The 23157-nt window shown below is 40.6% G+C and overlaps 1 protein-coding gene across 1 annotated transcript in view; it reads right to left on the reverse strand.

The window, feature by feature from the left end:
- Window positions 1-23157, reverse strand: part of FARP1 (FERM, ARH/RhoGEF and pleckstrin domain protein 1) — a 424664-nt gene that overhangs the window by 265803 nt on the left and 135704 nt on the right.

The following is a 23157-nucleotide window of genomic DNA, read 5'->3' on the forward strand; positions in this document are numbered from 1 at the left end:
GCTGTTCAAAGGAGACCCAGAGGTATTCACGAGAGTATCATTACCCAAATCTACAGGAATTAAAGCTGAGAGACTATGGTTATCATTCTCTCCCCCTACTACTTCAATAGTGAAATTTTTCCTACTGAAATACTCATCCTTTAATTGCGTACTAGATTCGTGTCCCAGCTACCTATTAAAAGCCGCATCCAATATATTCAATGAGTCTCTTAGACATATCTCATCTCTCTATTTTGTTCTCATTAGGTCACTTCCCCATAAAGGGTCTATAATGCTAACCCTCATTCCGAAAAACTCTCAGGCAAATATAAATGACATCAACTACAGACCTGTGGCCTCCATCCCCTTGTTGGTTAAGGTGAAGGAGGGTACAGTCGCTCGCCAACTCATGGACTACTTTGACTTCCTCTTCCCTCCTACACTATTCACAATCAGGCTTCAGACCTAATTATAGTACGGAGACAGTCCTTACCACACTCATTGCTAACTTCAGAAAAGAAATCAGCATAGGTAGGAAAATCATCCTTCTTCAATTTGACATGTCTAGTGCGCATACAGACAATCTAGGAATAGGCGGAATGTGCTGAATTGGTTACAAGGATTTTTAAAATCCAGATCCAATCAGGTCAAATCACAAAGCTCTATTTCTTCCTCGTGGTCACCAGAATGGAGTGCCACAGGGCTCTCCCCTATCATCCTGTTCAATATCATGATGGCCCCTCTAGGGAAGTTTCTGGATGCCTGAGGTTACAAAATCTTCATTTACGCAGATGATGTAAATTTATAACCCTTTTGACAATACCATTGAAGACGTGCTGAATAATGTTAAAACTGGCCTTGATCTGATGGAAAATTGGGCCGCCACCTTTAAATTAAAATTAAACAGAGAAAAACAAATTCTTGCTCTTATATAACCCCTATCACACTATACATTACCATAGCTTTACCATCAATAATGTAACTTATCCACTGGAATCACAACTAAACATACCAGGAGTAATAATAGACCTTATATGTCTTTCAATGCCCAAAAGTTCAAGCAGTCATAGCAAAAGCATTCAGAGTAATGCGAAGGTTAAAAAGAATCAGATGTCTCTTCCCTTATGATAACTTCATAACCTTGGTACAATCATTAGTACTATCACACTTTGATTATTACAATGCCATTTATGCTGGCTGCAAAGAATTAACCTTAAAAAGATTTCAAACAGCCCAAAACTCCGCAGCCAGACTTGTTTACAAGGTCACACGTTTTGAGAAAGTTTCTCCTCTGCTCAGGAAACTACACTGGCTGCCTATAAAAGCCAGAGCAGTTTTTAAACTCTGTGTATTCTTTTCAGAACTCTATATGGGTTAACTCCAAATTATATGCAACCTTTAATTAATCACCCTTACAGAACGTTCTTCCTGGTTCCAGAGACTATTTAATTCTCCATTATCCTAGTTGCAAAAAAGCAGAATTCAAATCAGCTTTCATGGCAGGGTTCCTTTACCAATGTACGAAATGGTGGAACTCCCTCCGGAAACTAGTCAGATGGGAGCATAATTATTTGAAATTCCAGAAATCCTTAAAAACCTTTTACTGATGACCCCCCTCCCCCCGCCATAAAGAAGAATCCTAACGCAAAGTATCCATTTCCATTCTTTTTCCCTTCATAATGTTCTTCTTTCAAAATAATTATCGTATTCTATTTAATCATTGTTTAATTCAACCCTACAAGTCTTTTATACTGATGTATTTACTAATTTGTATTGTTAGTATAACAATGTTTGCCACATTGAGCCCAATTTGATTGGGAAAATGTGGGATTTAATGAAATAAACAAACAAACACACACACATATAAATAGCTTTCTAGAATCCTTGGGCTCTTTTACTAAGATGCGCCAACAGATTTAGTGCACACTAAATGCTAAAAAGCTCATAGGTATAAAATGAGCTTCTTAGCATTTAGCTCGCATTAATCTTTAGTGTGCATTAAATCCTTTGGAGCACCTTAGTAAAAGGACCCCTTCGACTCTTATTTTGTGATGTATTTTCCATAAGCATATATTTGTATGTGATAACACATCATTTAATACATCAGACAGCTGACACAATTCAACTTGTGCATCAGTCTGTGTGTTTAAATAAATGCTTCCAAAACAGTTACCTGTTGGATTACAGGTTCACACCCACAGCCCTCAGATGTCCCAATATTATTCAATATGCCTATTCCCACAGTAGACTCATTTCATTACATGGGAGCAATCTTTGATAGTAGACTTACATCTGAGAAACAAATTTCACAGATCATTAAATCAAGTTTTCTATCACTTAGGGCCCTGTTTACTAAGACGCACTAGCATTTTTAGCATGTGCTAAAAATTAGCACACGCTAATGCTACAGACTCTCATATATTCTTATGGGTGTCTGTAGTGTTAGCACACGCTATAAACGTTAGCGCGCATACAGCGCGGATAAGTAAGCAGGGCCTATAGTAGTGACTTAGATTTTCATTTGCTATATACTTTGATTCATGCATTCGTAATATCGCAGCTGGACTATTGCAACTCAGTATATTCAGGGACATCGAAAAATCAACTTTGCAGACTCCAAACATTCCAGAATTCAGCAGCCTATTTCTTACGCAAAGCTCAAAAGCTTGATCATATTTCTCCTTTGTTGGAAAAACTTCATTGGCTTCCCGTCCACTTGCATATTCAGTTTAAGATATTGGGGCCAATATTCAGACCACAAAGCTAAGCCTGGGTATTCAATGCTGGGCCGTTTCTGGTAACCTGCACTGAATACTGGAATTATTTTTGGCTGGTTTAAAGATACCCAGCTAAGCTGATATTTAGCACTAGCCGGTTATCTTTAAACTGGCCAAAGATATCCTATGCTTTCACGCAGCCAAATATGGCTGCTAAACCAGCTTTAAAAATAGGTGGATAGTCGGTTGTATTAGGCGATATAACTGAATAGGTATGGAAAGTTCAAGAACAGTGCTGAGCAGACTTCTACTGTCTGTGCCCTGAGAAAGGCAAGGAAAAAATCAAACTCTGGTATACATATAAAGTATATAACAAAAGAGAGGGAACAAAGTACAAACTAAAGTCCAAACAAAAAAAACAGCACCACGGGCCTTTAAAAATGGAACACAGTTCTTTAATGAATGAGCCTTGACAAAAAGACCCGACACGGGCCGTGTTTCGGTGACTAGCACCTGCGTCAGGGGTCACAGTGATGACGTGGAAAACTTGGGGAATAACTCAAATATATTCCTCTACAATATATTATTCCTTACCCCACGTCTCATGTAGTAAAAGCTACAAAGCACCAAGGCACAAGGAATAATATATTGTAGAGGAATATATTCGAGTTATTCCCCTTTAACAGCCATGTTGCTGCTCTGTCCCAGTTATTAACATTTACAAAAGTGATACTATATGTTTACAACCACTACACAAAAACAGGAAAAAGAATGTAAATTTCAGGAATACACAGTAATTTAGAAGTGCTTCTCAGAATACGGTTTGGAGAAACAAAGTATTTTAAATACAAGAAAACAAATTTCAAAAACAATCCAATACAAGCAACAGAAATGTGATGGGTCACTAACCTGCTGATTTTCAAAGGAGAAGGCATCTTCTGACACAAATCGGGAGATGGCCAGCCATCTCCTGAACCCGGCCAAATCGGTATAATCAAAAGCCGATTTTGGCCGGGTTCAACTGCATTCTGTTGCAGGGCCGGACAAACTTAAAGGGGGCGTTTCGGCAGGGTACGGAAGGCGGGACGGGGGCGTGGCTACAAGATGGCCGGCTTCGGACGATAATTGAAAAAAGGCAGGCTCTGACGAGCACTTGGCCGGCTTCACTTGGTCCATTTACTTTTAGGACCAAGCCTCAAAAAAGTGACCCAACTGACCACCGGAGGGAATAGGGGATCACCTCCCCTTACTCGCCCAGAGGTCACCAAAATCCCTCCCACCCAAAAAAAATAATTGTAAACATTTTTTGCCAGCTCGTATGCCAGCCTCAAATGTCATACCCAACTCCATGACAGCAGTATGCAGGTCCCTGGAGCAGTTTTTAGTGGGTGCAGTGCACTTCAGGCAGGTGGACCGGCTCCGACCGTATTATCGAAACGAAAGATGGCCGGCCATCTTGTTTCGATAATACGGTCGGGACGCCGCTTTACGGTGCCGGCCTTGGAGATGGCTGCCCCCGTTCAATTATGCCCCTCCACAGCACCTAGAAATTGCACCACAATGCCAAAATTTTCATGCCCTCCAATGTTTTTTTTTCTTTTGTGATGCTACCGAAAAAACAATGCTTTTCCTTCTTCCCTACTATGACAGCAGCCCGAAGTTCCTGCAGTGCTCAACTCAAGCTTACAAACTGCTGTAGGAAAGTAGGAAAATCACTTTCTTAAAGCTGCAAAAAGTGAGAATAGGTGGCACACTCTCAAGCCCATTAGTTGCCTGGAAGCGAAGCCAAACAGCCAATTTTGGATGGGCCTGAGCTCAAAGTGGGTGGGCACAAAATGTTCTCTCTGCCTCCACCCTACCCCCCACTCTCCACCTCTCCCTCTGCACCTCCCAACTCAAAATATAAATATTTTAGCTAATGAGGATCCCCAAGGTCTGTCAGCTGAAAACATCCTCTGAAAGCGGCCAGAACTCCCTTTTACCAAGCTTGGCAGACAGAAGTTATGTGCATGAACCACCAATGCCAGCACCCCATGCATCCTTAGTTGTCAGAGGCTCAAGGATGCTTGGTAGAAGGGAGTTCTGGACCAGGTGCTTGGGGATTCCCACCAGCTACAGCAAGGGTTAGGGCTGGTATTAGACATGCTGGAGCCTAAAGTCAGGAGGGCCTCCCCTCCGATCCCCTCTTCTCCCTACTTGTCAGTATTATCTCACCAACAGACCCTCACCAAATACAGAACAAGGGAATCACAAATTAAAAATAAAAATGTGTAGACAAAAATTGAACTGGGAACCTCAAAAAGTTAAAATCAACACGTACAGCAACACTGGAGAAATAAAAAGGGAAATGAATTTTCTTTTCTAGTGAACATAATAAAAAGACATCTGCTATGTATGTTTCCCAAAACTAAACATATGACATAACTATGACAAAACTGATCCTGGGGAGCACACGAGGAGTGGAGAGAAAACCTAAAGGAAACAGAAGTGAAGGATAATGAAAATGAGGAAGAATCCAAAGGGGAAATAAAGACAGGGCAGGCTGGAAAAAGTCCAAAAAGAGAAATGTAAGATTGTGGCTTACTCAGAGGGAGAGATGGAAGATGTAGGCCTTAGATCCAGACGAGGAGAGAGTGATGGTGACCTCTGAGAGGGGTACAGATAACAGTCTTTCATTAAAGGTGCAGGCTGCTTGGTGGCTTGTTTCTACTTATTTTAAATTAAGGCTGGTGTGCAAACTACAGTATTATCTTGGGAGAATTTTCAAACTGTGGTGCAGGCTTTAATTTGGACAGGATTGGATTAGTGCAATGGGTTTGATATAGATTTACTGTGGAGCTATGCTGAAGTTTTTGCAAATGATTCAAAATTTCATGGCACACTTAATAACTAGAATGTGCTAGTTTGAGCATACAACCCCTGTGCTTAACAATTTCAACTGGCTGCCCATGGAGAGTCAGATCAAGTTTACATATTTAGTGTTGATGTTTCTTGCGATGCACCACACTACCCTGTTGAAGGAAATGGTACCTCCATATAAACCAGGTCGATGTCTTCACTCAGTTGGCAGAAGTCTATTGCTAGTTCTTCTACCTTCAGAGGTAAAGCTGGTTGGTCTGTGGGCATGGCATTTTCAGTGTATGGTCATGTTTAAAGGAATGCTCTCTCACAGGTTTTGAGAGAAGAGTGGAATACTCTAGAATTTCATAAAAAGGTTACAGATATTTTGTTTATGAAGGCTTATGAAGTAGCAGAGTGATGAAAAGGGATAAGACCTCTGCCATAAAGTTCATGTGATTTAAGTTGAAGGTGTCTATGTCAATGTTTTTGATTTATTTTGTGCTATATGTCTATGTGGAATATATGTAATTTTGCACTTCACCATGAGAGGAGATCCCAGACAGGCGAATAAATATTCATATAAATAAATATTTTAAATATTAAGGTCTCAAAAAGTTCAGCTGCTTGCTATGATATTTCTGAGGCTTCATTATCTTGAAAGTGCTGTAACCATTACACTTCTCTCTGTTCTTTTAATAAATTGTCTACTGTCAGCTTCCACTGTTGCAGAGCATGTTATAAAGACATTTCAGAGGTCCAGCTAGGTTACTGAAACATCAGTCAAACACAACTAGGAGAAATGAGGCGAGTCAGTATCACATTATTTTTTAAATAAAAGTTTACGACCTACTCAGCCAATTTCTATTCTGGTGTGAAGCAAGCAGTAATGCTTTCATATACTGTTCTATAAAAGTTTCCAGATTCACTCCCTGGATTGAAAAGACAATAGACACATTGGGAGTCAAATTTTAAAGCATTTTACACATGGAAAGCCTTTGATAAAACTGTGTGGCTGTTTATGTACATATAAACACATGCCTATAAGATTGCATGAAGGCATGCCTAGGTGTGTATCTTAAGAAGAGCTGTGACGAATATGGATAAACATAAAGGAATCCTGTTCAGAAGGAATGGATCCTCAGGAGCTTAGCCGAGATTGGGTGGCAGAGCCGGTGGTGGGAGGCAGGGATAGTGCTGGGCAGACTTATACGGTCTGAGCCAGAGCCGGTGGTGGGAGGCGGGGCTAGTGGTTGGGAGGCGGGGATAGTGCTGGGCAGACTTATACGGTCTGTGCCAGAGCCGGTGGTGGGAGGCGGGGCTGGTGGTTGGGAGGCGGGGATAGTGCTGGGCAGACTTATACGGTCTGTGCCCTGAAGAGGACAGGTACAAATCAAAGTAGGGTATACACAAAAAGTAGCACATATGAGTTTATCTTGTTAGGCAGACTGGATGGACCTTGCAGGTCTTTTTCTGTCATCATCTACTATGTTACTATGTATATTACATAAAATATGCAGGTATACACACAGAGTACATGTGGAACCTCTTTTTGGAGCAACTGTAAATTTGTGCATGGTAATGGGCACTAAAGGGCTGATCCTGGGAGCCTATTTTAGAAAGTCACACAGGTGCCAATGCTACCTATTTAAATAGGCTTAAGATGCATATATTTTTTACTTCTCACATAGGCGTCCTGCTAAAAAAAATGATTCCATAAGTAATGTTCTGTCTGACATATGAAAGATATACTTTTTTATATAGGAAATTCCACCAGCAAAACAATCAACCAATCAATAAGAAATAAGCTATTAATGCTAATCAGTTTCTTCCAGTATCTAAATAACATTTGTTTTCATTATAAAAAGAAAAAGAAAACCGAAAAGCTGAAAAATGACTACATCCCCCCCCCCGTAAGATGCAGTTCACTGTACTTTCATTCTTAAAACAACACTGTCTACTGTTTTAGAGACCAGCCATGTTCATAATTAATACCGTATTTCTTTAATTCTAAGACGCACTTTTTTGCCAGTTTTTAACGTCTGTGGAATTCGATGGCATTTTAGAATCGAGGTCCAAAATTTCAAATCATGCAGCCTAATTCCTTATTCTCTCCACTACAACATCCATATAGCCACCAGGGCCTGCCCCTCATCCAATTTGGGTTCAGGCGCCCTCCACAACCGGTACCAGTACCATACTTATTAAAGTGCTGGTGAGGAACAGAACTACGCGGTACACTCTCTGCATCCAGACTCATGCTGTGCCGTCATCTATCTGCCACGTGTGTTTCTGGCTGACGAGCGCTCACCAGCATGACTCAGAGCCCTTATTTCATCTACTCTTTCTTTTATTTTTTACCCACCATGTCTCTCTGGTCTTGCCATGCCTTTCCTAGAATATGTGATCTTCAAGTGATTAAGTCTCAGTGCTGCCTCAGCAAAGAAGTTGGCAGCCTTTTTTCCAGCCCGCTGATATGGGTACTCATTGCACATGCTCAATTTGCACATGAACTGAGCATGTGCGAGAAGTGCCAATGAGGCAAGCACTGGGACTCAAAGATCACATACCCTAGGGCATCCTCTCCAGCAACAGTAGAATTACTGGTACTAATGGAGTGGGCGGGGAGGAAGGGAGGAAGTAGAGAGAAAAAGCATTGCCTCCCTGCCCCCTCCAAAGTGAATCCTGGCTACACCCCTGCCTACAGGTATTCTGCTACCCTGCCCTGCTGTGGGTCTGTTTTCCTGGAATACCACTGACTACTGGTAAGCATTACCAGTGATCAAACAAAGAAGCTGCAAGGTATACATTCTGCTGGGCATTTTAAGAATACTGGTAGTAACAGATGTAAAGCAAGCTCGTTCCACTGCATATGGTAATGCTGTGCTTTGAACCTTGAACTGCGAACATTTGGTAAAACTTACAAAGACCCTTAAAATGTCTGAAAGAAGAGTGCATTATGATGTAGCAATAAATAGAAAGGTACTATATTTACCATATTTTTCACTTTTGCAAAATACAGGTGCATCTTAGAATTGAGTGTTTTTTCCCCTTCATATGTGTGTGTGTGTGTGTGTGGGGGGGGGGGGGGGTGCTTCTTAGAATCAAGGGTGTCTTAGAATTGAGGAAATACAGTTTTCAATGCTTGCCAACATCTTATCTTTTTAAAGAGAAAGTGTGTGCTGAATATTTAACATTGGTGTGAATTCTATGCTTTAATTGTAATTTCCAGATCTTACCTCCATGTCACTCTCAATACAGGAGATTACAATACAGTATATTATTATCACTTATGAGTCATTCAATTATGCCATTAGATTAGGTGGTGTCCAAATTTCTTTCTTGTGTATAGTGTAACCTTGCATATATAATATGCTGAAATTGAATGTCAATAAAACTAAGGTCTTATGGTTAAAGAATTGTGGCGCCAATGTTCCTAATAATATCATGTTATTATCAGTCCAATCTCTACCTATTAAGGATAAATTCTGGGTGTAGGAGTTGTTCTTAATTCTTCCTGACCTATGTAATCTCAGATGAACCATTTATGGCAAAGAACTTTTATAAATTAAAAGTTACATTTGGTTAGATCTTATTTCACACAAGCATCATTTGCCTCTTTAGTTTAGATGTTCATTCTGTCACACTTTGATTACTGTAATGTACTATTCTTGTGCTTGTCCAAAAAACTTCTGCATAAGCTACAATTAATTCAAAATACGTCTGTTTGTCTAATACTTAGGATTAAAAAATTTGATAGTGTTGCACCTCTTATGGCCAAGTTATACTGGCTTCCAATTCAAAAGCGAATTTTGTTTAAATCAGCTTGTATAGTTTTTCAAACCTTTTATGGATCAACGTTGGAGCTGGTGGTTCACTTAATTAGGATTCCCTCTTTAAGACACTCTGCTCGCTTATCTGCAGTTTTGAAACTTCTTTCTCCTAACTGGTAAGCAATATTTAAACATTTTTATTTCTATATTTGCTGTATGTGCAACTCCTGTTTGGAACTCTTTGCATACTTTGATCCAAATGGAGTCTAATTATTTATCTTTGAAAAAAGCTTAAGACTTTTTTGATTCTTAATTAATTTGTAGTTAATACCTGAATGCATAATTGTGTTTTCCTGCTATATTGTAATTTTAATCACCCTGGATTCTGCGGTATACAAGTATGTTATTAATACTGAAATTGAACAGCAGCATGAGCACGCCAAGTTTCTTTTTTCCTATGCCTCCCTCTTTTTAAGGAAATTCACAGGGCCAGTTTAAGGCATAAGCAAACTAGGCATGCACCTAGGGGTCAAATGTTTAGAAGGATCCTATTAGATGTGATTAGCTTTCGGGGGGGGGGGGGGGGGGGGGCAGGGGTTGCCAACAGTCTGAACTTTTTCAGGACTGTGCAGACTTAATGTCCAAATTCTATACTGATAGTTAATGTGACTGGTTATTTTCAAAGCTTTAAACTCTCCAGCCCACCCCTCTACATAAGTGAACCTGTTCTGCAGGCCTCCAGCCTCACTAGCAACAGAGACACTGGCTGGATCCAGCACTGGAGTCACAGGAAGCAGAGATACCAAGGGTGGCCTATCCCAAAGCTGGAGATTTACCACTGCAATACTGGAGATTGAAGGCCAATGACTGATGATTTCTTGCGGGCCCCAGCCATGTCTAAAACTAGTTCTGGCAGATACACATACCAAAAATTGACATATTCCAATCAATAAACAGAAAATAAAATTCTTTTTTCTAACTTTGTCTGGTCATTTTATTTTTCATATTGTGTTGGTCCTAGTCTCTGGATTCTGCTTTCCACTTTCTTCTCTTAACCGTCTTGCCAGAGTCTGCTTGTCCATTTGGCATTTCTTTTCTATATATGTCCACCATCCATCTTTTTTCTGCATCCCTATGTATCGCTGTCTTCCCGCCATGTTGAGCATCTCCCATCTCTGTGTCCCTATTCTTGCACTGTCCAACATAACTGTTCTGTATCCCTATCTCCCTCCCCATGTGCCAGCATCTCTCTCTCTAGGCCAGCATCTCTCCCTCTTTCTTCCTTCTGCTTCCCCCCGGGGTCCAAGCAAGTGTTCCTCTCTCTCTCTTCTCTCACTCCCCTTTGCAGGATCAGCACCTCTCCCTCTTCTTTCTTTCCTGCAGGTCCTGGCACCTCTCTCTTTCCTTGTCCTCCCCTCCCCCCAAAGTCCAGCACCTCTTTCCTTCTCCGCACCCTCTTTCTTCCTCACCCATCTCACTGGATCTCTCTCTTCCCTACCTGTCCTCCTGTCCAGCACCTCTTTCCCTCCCTGCCCCCGATGCAGCATCTCTCTCCCTCCTTGACCTATCTGATGTAGCATCTCTTGCCTCAAGCAGCAGATTGCCTTGAGCTGTCCCCCACCCCTCCCCTCCTTATCATCAGCCCTCTGTAACACAAGGACTTGAGTCTCTGGGTAACGCAACTTGCAGATTTTCAAAAGTGGGAAAAACTTTGGAATGGGTTAAATCAGCTACTGAAATAAGCTTATAGGAAAAGCTGAAATGCATGTACTGCTGTGCAGTGAGAGTCTATTTCCTGATAATAGGGCAACTGACCTTCATGCTACCAATGAGAAATTGAAGACATTTTGATTGTCAAAGCATTTCTGGTGGGTGCAAGAGTGATGGTCTGTTGAGTTTGTTTTATGGATTTGAAAGACTGTAAATCACTTAAATTGTAATTATGATTTGTGGTATATCAATAACCTTAAACCTTAATACATTTAATGCCTCAAACTCACATCACAAACGTGTTTTAAATGTGCCAGTAAGTTATTGTCAAACCACCTGAGATAGCCTCACTTCTACCCTGAAAGGAAGAGACTATTAAAGTATGCAGTAGACTTGGGGGGTTTCAATAGCTATCGGGCAGTCCTGAGACAATCTACATGAAATGATTATTTATTTTAAGACTGAAAAAAAGTGCATGTCATGTCTTAAAGAAATGAATCCCTACAGAATCACACCCATTTTCTTAATAGCATGTCCGTAGTTACTAAATATCAATTTGTCATATATGCTGTATTGCACGACAGTATCTTACTACGGTCACTGATTACCAAACAGACCATTTGGAACTGTAAAACTGCATTCTGTTATCTCTATCAAACCCTCTCTCCTCCCATCCCTTACGTTATAGTACATTCATTTTTGACAGAATTAACACGCAGGTATTCATTTTACAGTTTCACTGCAGTGCAGAATCTTCCTGACTAGTGACTTAAATCGTTGTTTAAATAGATTTGATTTAAATACAATCATCCTGGTATCAAAAGCCGTATGACGTAAAACCTAGGGACCTAAATATGTACACCCTAAAGGAGAGTGTAAGACACATTCAAATGACTGAAAAGTATTATTACTCTGCAAGAAGTAGGGTGAACCCATTTAAAAGGAAAGGAATTTCTAAAACAAGATGTATGGCATCAAGTTCAAAAGAAGTTAGACTCGTCAAACTATTTTTTTCACGAAAACAGCAGTAGATGCATAGAACACTCTCCTGGAGCAAATCACAGTGAAGGTCAAAATGAAAACATACTTAAAGCAGCATAAGCACAGAGGATTCTTACTTGCAAAATAATGAAGAGCTAGCCAACCATGACCTAAAAGCATCTGTTTCAAGTACCCTACTTGAACAATTTAACAGAGTGCTGTGGGCTGCCAGAATGCATGGCAAAGCAAGTAATATGAAATATTAAAAGTCTTAGCAGAAAATGCAAACAACTATATGATTAGGTCTGTCTGCTAGGCTGAAATCATTAAGGGGCCCTTTTACTAAAGCTTAGCACTCACTAACAGAATGGGCATCTTAGCATTTAGCGCATGCTAAGTTTTAATAAAAGGGCCCCTAAAATTCCTAGTTAATATTAGGGTAACTGTGCAGTTTGTTACTTAAGTACATAAGCACCACCATACTGGGAAAAGACCAAGGGTCTATCAAGCCCAGCATCCCGTCCCTGACAGTAGCCAATCCAGGCCTCAAGAACCAGGCAACCCCCCCCCCCCCAAAAAAAAAAAAAAAAAAACTTAATTCTTAATAATGTTCAATGGACTTTTCCCTCAGGAATCTGTCCAAACCCCCTTTAAATTCCATAAGGCCAGCTGCTGTCACTACCTTTTCCGGCAACGAGTTCCAGAGTCTAACTACACGCTGAGTAAAGAAAAACTTTCTTCTATTTGGTTTAAATCTACCATATTCTAACTTCATCTTGTGTCACCTGGTTTTGTTGTTGTCTGAAAGTGTAAACAAACGTTCTCTGACAGGTGATGCATTTCTCACTGCAAGTGGGCCAGTGTAACAGGCTAATGGAGGTTAGGTAATATCTGGAAAGGTATTCCATAGTGAGAGTATCTAGAGAGTTCTGTTGCCCATGTATGTGTTTCTCTCTGACCTGGAAGCAAGATGGAAGGGATGGTTAGAACGCAGCAGTTACCAAATATTCTGCTGGTTTGTAAAGAATGATAAAATGAAACTACGTGTGATAATATATCTAACCACTAGATGTCACAGTCAACAGATTTCAAAGGATAGATTTTACAGTTTAACCACAGAATGCCACTGTCCTAATGCAACAAACAGGTACTGCTATGCTTCTTCACTAGAAGCTATTCATATATCAATCAGTAGCTTAACAAACAGTTCAGTCACTGGCTGTCACTGAACACAGCAGTCATTAAGAAAGTTATATGAGGCGAGAAGACTGAGCCACAAAGATCAAAAGAGGATCAGGAAAGTAAAATTCAGAGTATGGGGGAAGGAGATGAGGAAAAAATACATAATAAGAGGAGTCCCATGCTTAACTCATTTTAATTTGGGGGGGGGGGGGGGAGGGAGGGAGGGAGGGAGGGAGTGAGCACTGCTGTTCTATAGGGAGAAAGGTTTATTATACCCTGGGCAAAATGGTAGAGACTATTATAAAGAACAAAATTACAGAGCACATTCAAAAACATGGATTAATGAGACAAAGTCAACATGGATTTAGTGAAGAGAAATTTTGCCTCACCAATCTATTACGTTTCTTTAAAGGGGTGAACAAACATGTGTATAAAGGTGAGCCGGTCGATACTGTGTATCTGGATTTTCAAAAGGCACTTGACAAAGTACCCCATGAAAGACTTCAAAGGAAATTGGAGAGTCATGGGATAGGAGGTAGTGTTCTACTGTGAATTAAAAACTGGTTAAAAGATAGAACACAGGCAGTAGGGTTAAATGGTCAGTATTCTCAATGAAGAAGGATAGATAGTGGGATTCCCAGGGGTCTGTGCTGGGACCACTGCTTTTTATCATATTTATAAATGATCTAGAGATGGGTGTAACTAGTGAGGTAATTAGAACGTAAGAGTAGCTATACTGGGTCAGATCAATGGCCCATCTAGACCAGTATCCTGTTTTCTAAACAGTGGCCAAGCCAGGTAACAAGTACCTGGCAGAAACCCAAATCGTTGCAAGACTCCATACTACAAATCCCAGGGCAAGCAGTTGCTTCTCATGTCTGTCTCAATAGCAGACTATAAACCTTTCCTCCAGGAATTTGTCCAAACCTTTTTTTAAACCAGATACACTAACCACTGTTACTACCTCCTCTGGCAAAGAATCCCAGAGCTCAACTATTCATTGAGTGAAAAAATATTTCCTACTATTTGTTTTAAAAGTATTTCCATGTAACTTCCTCGAGTGTCCCCTAACATAGTAACATAGTAAATGACGGCAGATAAGCTGTATGGTCCATCCAGTCTGCCCAACAAGACAAACTCATTTTACATGGTATGTGATACTTTAAGAGTAAAAAATCAATTTACTTCTACTCATTCTACACCATTCAGGATTTTGTAGACCTCAATCATATCTCCCCTCATCTGTCTCTTTTCCAAGCTGAAGAGCCCTAATCTTTTTAGCCTTTCCTCGTACGAGAGGAGTTCCACCCCCTTTATCATTTTAGTCGCTCTTCTTTGAATCTTTTCTAATTCCACTATATCCTTTTTGAGATACGGCGACCAAAACTGAACGCAATACTCAAGGTGCGGACACACCATAGAGCGATACAAAGGCATTATAGCATTTTTGGTTTTATTCACCATCCCTTTCCTAATAATTCCTAGCAGCCTATTTAATTTTTGGGCCGCCACCATACACTGAGCAGAAGATTTCAGCGTACTATCTACAATGACACCCAGATCTTTTTCTTGAGCGCTAACCCCAAGATGGACCCTTGCATCAGGTAACTGTGATTCGGATTATTCTTTCCAATGTGCATCACCTTGCATTTGTTCACATTAAATTTCATCCGCCATTTGGATGCCCAGTCTGTCAATTTCCTAAGGTCTTCTTGCAATTTTAACAACCTTGAATAGTTTTGTATCATCTGCAAATTTGATCACTTCACTTGTCATTCCGATTTCCATATCATTTATAAATATGTTAAACAGTACCAGTTCCAGTACAGATTCCTGCGGCACTCCACTGTTCATGCTTCTCCATTGAGAGAAATGACCATTTAACCTTACCCTCTGTTTTCTGTCCAATAACCAATTCCTAATCCACACCATAACCTTGCCTCCTATTCCATGACTCTTTAATTTTCTAAGGAGTCTCTCATGAGGAACTTTATCAAAAGCTTTCTGAAAATCTAGATACACTACATCAAGCGACTCATCTTTATCCACGTTTATTCACGTCTTCAAAGAAATGAAGCGAATTGGTGAGGAAGACTTCCCTCAGCTGAACCCATGCTGCCTCTGTCCCATTAAACCATGTTTGTCTACGTGTTCTATAATTCTATTCTTTATAATATTTTTCACTATTTTGCCCGGCACCAAAGTCAGGCTTACCGATCTATAATTTCCCGGATCACCCCTAGAACCCTTTTTAAAAATCAGCATCACATTGGCCACCCTCCAAAGTTGTTAAATCTCAAGAGGATTGTGAAAAATTACAAGAGGACCTTATGAGACTGGAGGACTGGGCACTCAAATGGCAGATGACGTTTAACGTAAGCAAGTGCAGCGTGATGCATGTGGGAAAGAAGAACCCAAACTACTGCTAAATAATGCAAGGTTGCACACTAGGAGTCACCGAACAGGAAAGGGAGCTAGGTGTCATCGTTGATGATACACTGAAACCCTCTGCTCAGTGTATGGCGCTGGCTAAGAAAGCAAACAGAATGTTAGGTATTATTAAGAAAGGAATGGAAAACAAAAATGAGGATGTTATAATGCCTTTGTATCGTTCCATGGTGCGACTGCACCTTGAATATTGTATGCAATTTTGTTTGTCACATCTCAAAAAAGATATAGTTGAATTAGAAAAGATATAGAGAATGGCGACGAAAATGATAAAGGGGATGGGACGGACTTCCCTATGAGGAAAGGCTAAAGCGGCTAGGGATCTTCAGCTTGGAGAAAAGACGGCCAAGGAGAGATATGATAGAGGTCTATAAAATAATGAGTGGAATGGGTAGATGTGAATTGCTTCTTTATTCTTTCCAAAAATACTAGGACTCAGGGGCACACAATGAATCTACAAAGTAGTAAATTTAAAACGAAATCAGAGAAAATATTTTGTCACTCAATGTATAATTAAACTCTAGAATTCACTGCCATAGAATTTAGTAAAAACAGTTAGCTTAGTGAGGTTTAAAAAAGGTTTACATAGCTTCCTAAAAGAAAAGTCCATTAATAAAATGGATTTGGGGAAAATCCACTGCGCATTTCTAGGATAACCAGCATAAAATGTATTGTACTGTTCTGGGATCTTGCCAGGTACTTGTAACCTGGATTGGCCACTGTTGGAAACAGGATGCTGGGCTTGATGGACCTTCGGTCTGTCCCAGTATGGCAATACTTATGTTCTTATTGATACTCTTTCCACTGTATGAAGAGTTAATTTTGTAACAGGCCACTTATGTTGCACCTATTTAATAAAGACTACATAGGTACCTTTATAAAATACACCTGTGGCTAACACAGAGATGCTAGACCTACTTAGAGTACAATTCATAGGTAAGAAAAGTGGCAGTATTATCTGGTGCCTTTCCACTGGCTCTGATACTTTCCAAGAGAACACAATACAGCTTGAACAAGTGTCATTGTTCGTATTTTCAACTTCAAAAACATCTTAGAATAGTAGTGAATGAATTCTTCAGACCTATCCAATTTAATTTACAATTTTTAGGGTCAGTATTCAAAGCAATTTACCTGCCGTGAGTACAATATAGCCTCCTTTGTTTCTTGCAGTGCAACCATGCTCTATAGGCTAAAACATGATTTGCCATTAAAATTGCTATACACTGTAAAAGTCTCCCCTACTTGTTCCTCTCTCTCCACAACTCACTCGAGTCCTTTTACAAAGGTGCGCTGAAAAATGGCCTGCGGTAGTGTAGGTGCATGTTTTGGGTGCACGCGTAGATCCATTTTTCAGCACGCCTGCAAAAAATGCCCTTTTTAAATTTTTGCTGAAAATGGACGTGTGGCAAAATAAAAATTGGCATGCCTCCATTTTGGGTCTGAGACCTTACCGCCAGCTATTGACCTTGTGGTAAGGTCTCATGTGTTAATCCGGCGGTAATGATCTACGCGAGTCAAATACTACTTGGCGCATGTAGCGGATGCGCACCAAAAAATAAAAATATATTTTTCGGATGCGCATATCGGACACGCGCCAAAAATGAAATTATCGCAAGAGCCACGCGGTAGCTGGGCGGTAACTCCAAATTGGCACGTGTTGGGCGCTCATAGACGCTTATGCAGCTTAGTAAAAGGGCCCCATATTCAACTACCACGAAACTCCTGCCTTCCTGGCTTGCTGCTCTTCTTTCAGCCCATGCGGCTGGTTGAAAGTTTGTTCTAAGCATATGTAATGTGAGGAGGGAATGCCTGCAGGGGCATGCATAAAATTATCAGGTGAACTGACCTGGAGACATCTATAGTTAAAGCTATTTGATTGGCTGATGGCTTAAGCAGTAGATTCGAAGGGGAAGTTTGGCTGAGCTGGTGTTGAAAAAGTGAAATTCAGATTTTTTTTTTAAAATTAAAGAAAAATAGGAGTGTGTGTGGGTGCGAAAACTACTGATTCCTGAATGAAACATGTTCCTTAGATAGGAAGGGATTGTGATTTGAGAAAATACATTTTGCTTTAGTGAACTTGACAAAGTTTAGAGTGACAGACTTATCAGGGCGGGACAAATATATATATATAATCCTCACATACTGAAATCCGATGATTTAGCTGTTTCCTTCTGGCTTTAAGTCCGTTCTGACCCTGTTGAAAATCTGTGAAGCTGTGGGCTATGGGAGGGGGGGGGGGGGGGTTGGAGAAGGGCAGGGGAGATGCTGGAGAGAAGGGAGAGAGAGAGGGAACAATGTTGGACCTAGAGGTGGAGGGGAGGGAGAGAGAGGGAGCAATGTGGGACCCACCTTCAACTTATACATGGGTCACAGCATTTTTGGTCCTAAAACTATACTTGGCTTATACAAGAGATTGACTTATAGATGAGTATATATTGTACGTTCATCTTCCCATATTTCTATTTCTCCATCTGTTTTGAATTTAATCATTTGATATACAGTGCCACCTTTATAGGCAAGCAAGGTGGTTTACAGTTAAAATTAATAAGAATAAATAAAAAAGGGAGCAGCATACATAATAATTATTACATATAAGAGGGTGAAAAATTACAATTCACTGGGCATGGAAGGGAGCTAAAAGGCAGAGGTGCGGAAACTGTCAATACTGACTGTGCTAAGCCATTTCACAAGACCCACAGCAGACAAGAAGAGCAACTCCAAAGGATGGAACATGATTTCTCTAACTGAACCTGACTAGGGCAGTCATCCAAGGACTGTCATTGTCCACCAAAGTTCCTGGTGATTTAGAAATGCTGCATCATAGTTCCAAAAATTAAAGAAATTCACCCCTCCCCTTCAGTTGGTAATTGTGACTTGCCTAAGACAATTCTGGAGATTTTGTTTTGCTATAGAAACCTGTAGGGAATTCTCTCTCTCTTTTTTTTTATTTAAACAAGTGGAAAGAAAGAAATTAGAAGCATTCCCAGTACATAATTTTCTCAAGGGCACGGCATCATCTTAATTGTGGTCAACCTACTACGCCATGTTAAATTTAATGGGCTGTTTAGACAATGCCTTATTCATATCCTAGACCAGTTTTGTTATATTATTGGTCAGGGTTTCTTCTAAGTGGGGACTTACACGTGATTTCCAAATATGTTATCCCCTGCAGCTTTTACTGAAAGAGAATTTCTGCTAGATTATCTTTGTCACTCCTCCCATTCCTGGGCATGAAATCAGACATTGTAGTTTATACGGTACTCCAAGAATTGTGAGAACAGATTAATGATGTTCAGTAGACTGGTTTGGAATGGTTTTGCAAGAAATAGTGGATCATTATCCACATATAAATATAACTTGAACTCCTGATGACCCATAAGGCATCCCCTTGTCTAGCTGTACTGTTTCGAACCATCAATGCCAGAGGTACCAAAGGCAAAATGAACAAGGACAAGGGACACCCTTCGAGCCCCTAACGGGCTGTGATAGGGCTTTATTCACCATAAAATGGCCTAATGGTTTACAATATAAAATCTGTACCATTCTTATGAAATTTAGCTCAATCCATTAAAAAAAATTTAAACATATATCCCTATTCTACAATTCATGATCAAAACACTTTTCAGCTTCTAGGGAAATTGCTACAGCTGGAGGCCCGATAACAAAATAACCTGGTGGTTACCTGATGAAAATCTGCCTTTAGAAATCCCACATGATCAGGATGGATTAAGTATAAATTTTAGAATCAAGGTTAAGAATAAAGATTGAACAGTAATTTGGTATAAGAAGGTTTTTTCAAACAATGTAATCAGTACCTTCTGCCCTCGCCACCTCAATGAAGGATTGATATAATTGTAATAGGATAGGGGATAAAATATCTTGGAAGAATTTATAAAAACCTATTATCAAACCATTTCCTCCCAAAGCTTTCTGGAATTGCCTTTTAGATTTCTTCTACTCCTAGAGGTTTTTTCAAGGGAACCTACCAACTTCTCACCTACATAAGGAGGCTGGAGACCCTTCAAAAAGTCCCTTAACACATCTTCCTCAAATGAGACAGATGACTGATACAGACTGGAGTAAAAGGCATGGAACTGTTATACAATCTCAGACTGTACACTGTGCCTTGAACCTCTATTTGAGATATGTGGCTAGCAGCTTAAGGCTCCTTGAGCTCTTAATCGTATTTGATTTTTGTTCAGATAAGCTCTTGTAACACTAAAGGCTATTTAGATTGCATATCCAATTGGTTCAGAGCACAAATATTGCTAGTCAAATCAGAGATTTATTTCTATTGCTCTTTGGTTCTATTTAACTGAATATGTGATAATCACCTCCCCTGAGAAATACTTTACAGGCATCCCATAAAACTGGTACAGACATATTCTCCTTTTTGTTTGTATCAAAATCTATTACAGGGCCTAACTGATATCTTCCGTAAATGCCAGATCCTCCAGCAAGCCCAAATTAAATCTTCAGATGAAATTTTCTCAAGGACATTGAGCTCCATTTGTACATCTAATGCAATGCAGGAATTATCTGAAATCATGATCTGCTATATTTCAGTTTTGTCAAATAGTTCCTTTGAGATCAAAATGTAGTCAAAGATGCATCACAGGGAGTGGAATAAATGGTTGACTGGCTGGATCAGCTGCCAATGATCTACAAATCCAAGACCCAATCAATATTTTTTTATGTATTTAGTACCTTAACTGGCATATTCTGCAATCAGAATTTATGCCTTAAAGTACCATCTAGAGGTAAACTGAAATCGCCTCCCCATTGTAATAGGAAAAGCCCCCCCCCCAGTATAGCCAGATCAACTGCCAAGTTCTTTAAAAAAAATGAGGTGCATCTGCTCTAGGTGCACATATATTTACCAATTAACTTGCTTGCCCAGTAGTACTGTAAACGAGACCCACATCCCCTGTCATCTTATAATGCAGACAGAATATGAAAGTCTACTGATTTATTAAAAAGAATACCAGCTCCATTAGGCTGAAGAACATATGTAGTTTTTAACCCAGTCCCAAGAGAGTTTTCTCACTTTCTAAAAAACCTACGTATGTTTCCTCTATTAAACAATCCCCTATTACTGCCCCCCCCCCCAATCTCCTCCAAGCATACTCAAAATCTGTTAAATGGGCTGGCTTCCACCAGCATGTTATTCTCATTTACTGTATAATGTGGCCCACATGTAAAATCAGGCCTACAAAAAGTGCTTCTTAAAGCAAACCAATACTTTGGACTCCTGCATTAGTAATGGAAGGCACCAGAATGCTTACAGAACACAACAGAATAAGAAAAAGAAAAGTAGATAGGCAATAAGGTCAAATGGGATACATTATAAGAAATTAAAACAGAACTGTAGGCATTTCCATCAACAGTTCTGGGCAATAACTGAAATGAACATATGTTCTCACCTTAAACAAACATTATTTAAGATTGTATTCTGCCATCAAACCATAACTAAAATAGCCTGATGGAACCTCTGACACCCTACACCAACCTTCAGCCATGCACACCCCTCCCCTGGATCAGTTAAGGCCCTCTGCCAAAGTAGTCCAGTATTCCCATTCTCCTCCCCTACTAGGTGGTCAGAATCCTGCTTTCCACTCTCTAACTCCATCCAAGATGGCCAGCATCCCCCCTTTCCACTCCTCACCTCCCTATTCAGTATCTCCTCAACCTTTCTTCCCCCCCCCCCTTCCCTGCACTGGAATCACATTGCAAACACTCAGCACCACCATGGGACCATTTAACAGAGGCCCTGCACTGGCGCTTTGTCTATTTCCAACATTGGTCTGAGTCTGGGAAGAGGCGTTAGCTGCCAGAGAGAGGGGTGAGTAGATATGGGGAGAGGATATACTGCCACACTAGGAAATGTTTTTTAATGCCCCTCACTCCCCCCCCCCTCCATTTACCTCATCTTTCTTCAGTGACTGATCACCACACTGCTGAGCCGGAAGACATGCTTTGCCTCATCCCGTCCCCTCCCCTTCCTAGTGTGCTGCAAGCAAGGTTTCCAGGTCAGAGTTGAACAGTCTCTTGAGGGGAAGCGTAGAGATGAAGCGCCATTTTAGTAGCCTGTTCTCTGGACTGTCTCAATCTAACCTCCTTGGTCCACATCATTCCGAGGTAAGGCCTGCACTAGAGGCTGGGGGAAAGGGTCAGAGAACTTCTCTCAGATCTGTGATAGCATGTACAGATCGCTAATGGGATTTCTCTTTCTAGAATCCTTTTATCAAAACTTTATTTTCCCAGAATTGTAGTATACTTAAAAGCATGAGATCATGATAGAGCTATGAGAAGGAGTTTTCCTGTTTTCTTGGCATAGGAGCCAAAATATATTACTATTTGCTATGTAGAAATGTTATCATGAGAAGTAACACCTGTATGTCTCATAGAATAATGTGCATTTTAGTTTTATTTAAACACATGCTATTCTGTTTAGCCTGAACTAATACAAAATAATGTGTGTTAGTACTGTAAATTGTGGGGGGAAGGCAAGGAAGCAAAGATTACATCATCCTGGCAGCGTGCGAAGGGAGACCAATTCTGTAGCATTAATTATATGGGAGGGAGGATGGGTAGGGTTACCATATGGCTTGAGAAAAAGGAGGACAGATTAAGCCAGTCCAGGTTTTACTTCCAGGGGGCTGTACTGGGAAAGAGGAAGGGAAAGAGAAATGGCTGGAGTTGTGCTGGGGGGGGGGGGGGGGGGGGGGGGGGGGGAGAAGTGCTAGGACTTTCAGGGAAAGTGTAACATTAGCTTAATGCCCACAGGAGCTGTTAAAAAAATAACACTTCATTTTTCAAGATTTATTAGTTATTAGCTATTTCCCATTACTCAATCTGACAAGACTGGAAAGAAGATGAACTTGAATGAGTATGCCTCCATGAACGTATGGCATATGGCACATTTACCAGCTCAAATTACACTGTACATACTAAACAGGACAGAAAGAGGATTAAACAACTGGGGCCCTGTTTATAAGCCACAGTGAAGGCACGCAAATGTTTTAGTCTATGCTAAAAATTAGTACGCACTAATGATAGAGACACCCATAGGAATATAATGGGTGTCTCTATTGTTAGTGCGTGCTAAACAGTTTGCATGTCTACAGAGCTTAGTAAACAGGGCCCTTAATCTTTACACTTCATCCTATATAATAAAACGCACCTCCAACGTTCTGAAGCCGAGAAAGTGAAGCCTTCAAGCCTTGAAGCATTCCTGCAACGTTCTGGAACTTTTAGAAGGCTTCAGTTTCTCGGCTTCAGAACGTTGGAGGTGTGTTTTATTATATAGGATGTGCTCGGTGCTTTTCTGTAGCACATGGGGGGAATTTAATATATGCTGATTAAAGTGGAGGAGTGGCTGGAGGGGGGGCAGGGGAGATAGGACAATCGCTGGGTGGCTGGAGGGGGGCAGGGGACACAGGTGAATCGCTGGGTGGCTGGAGGGGGGCAAGGGACAGAGGAGATTCACTGGGTGGCTGGAGGGGGGGAAGGGAAAAAAGAGAATCACT

The sequence above is a fragment of the Microcaecilia unicolor genome, chromosome 4 (genome assembly GCF_901765095.1).
Source record: "Microcaecilia unicolor chromosome 4, aMicUni1.1, whole genome shotgun sequence".
NCBI classification, from domain to species: domain Eukaryota; kingdom Metazoa; phylum Chordata; class Amphibia; order Gymnophiona; family Siphonopidae; genus Microcaecilia; species Microcaecilia unicolor.